Genomic DNA, 1,431 nt, shown 5'->3' with positions numbered 1-1,431 from the left:
GATCCAGAGGATCTGAGGCCCTCTGCTATAATTGTGCATTTAGAACTAAAATTGGACACAAGAACACAGAAAGATTCCTTGGGGGTCTTTTGTGTCCTGAAGACACTTTTCTTTATGCCCTGCTTTCGTGTGTGTTTGTGTGTGTGTGTGTGTGTGTGTGTGTGTGTGTGCGTATGTGGTCTACATATTTTGCTAAGTTTTTTTCCATATATTTTTATTGTAATTAATACAAGGGTTACATTAGATTCATCAGGTAGAAGGTACATTACTTCACAAACATTGATACCCTTTCTCATGTCTTGGTCACCATTCTCCCCCCCCCCCATTCGATTTCAAATAACCAAATACGCATACATACAATATATATCAGATAACAAGGTAAAATGTTGTAACAATATGAGAAACAAGATACGATAAGACTGAAAATGGTGTCTTTTCTGAAGTTGTGCTATTCTTAAAATCAAATGCTTGATTTGTTCTTATCACATTATGCCTCTGATTTCTGGATGTGAATGTGTCTTCAAGTGGTGCTCAGGAAGTTTGTTGACTTTTATACTTATGCACATCATTTTCTCTTTAGTAAATCAGTGATGCCCAGGAGCAACCAACCAATTCCTCAGTCTTGATTATCATCATTTTTCTCATCCTTCTCAAATAACCCAGAAATCATTCAGGTCGGTGCGTGTCCTTCTGCTATGTTCCATCCTAATTTAACAAATGAAGTCCCAGGGTTTACAGTGCTACAGTGTGATAGAAATGATCTATTTTTCCACTTAACCACGAATGGGGGAGTGCTATCTGTCTGGCAAGTGGTCAAATGACAGAACCCCATCTAAAATTCAGTTTCCGTGCGACCCCTTTCAGAACCTACTGCCTTAAGCTCAGTTTTTCCTTAAAGCAGACTCTGAGACAAGGATTTGTAAGCCAGTGACTGAATAAAGTATACCATGAAAAACACATCAGATAATAGGGAAACAGAAAAGGACAAGAGAAGTGAAGCAAATGTGCAATTCTAGGCTAGTCTCAGCTTCAATACATCTGTATTAGTAATTTTGGGTGTAAATTTTCCCAAAGGTAGATTCACATAAGACAAAGGAGATGGGCCTTCATATGCATGACACACATCATCTGATATATATATATATAATATGTAGTTGCATTGTGTGCAGTGTATATATATATATGTTTACATGTATACACACATTTTTGTTCAAAAGAGATTATATAGTTGTTTAGAGGGTATCTTAGTACAGCCTCAGGAATACTTGGTTAAAATGTGGTTACAAATGAAAAACAGAAGACTCCAGAGTCTCTGGTCTTTCCCTCATCAGACGGGGTGGGAGTATCAAATTGCATCTACTTCTGGCTGCCTTCCAAAGCTTCATTATGACCACAGAGAAGACAACTTAATCACAATATCTGATAAATTAT

The sequence above is a fragment of the Megascapheus bottae genome, chromosome 20 (genome assembly GCF_031878675.1).
Source record: "Megascapheus bottae isolate mThoBot1 chromosome 20, mThoBot2.hap1, whole genome shotgun sequence".
In the NCBI taxonomy this organism is placed as follows: domain Eukaryota; kingdom Metazoa; phylum Chordata; class Mammalia; order Rodentia; family Geomyidae; genus Megascapheus; species Megascapheus bottae.
Note: the sequence above shows the minus strand (reverse complement) of the source record.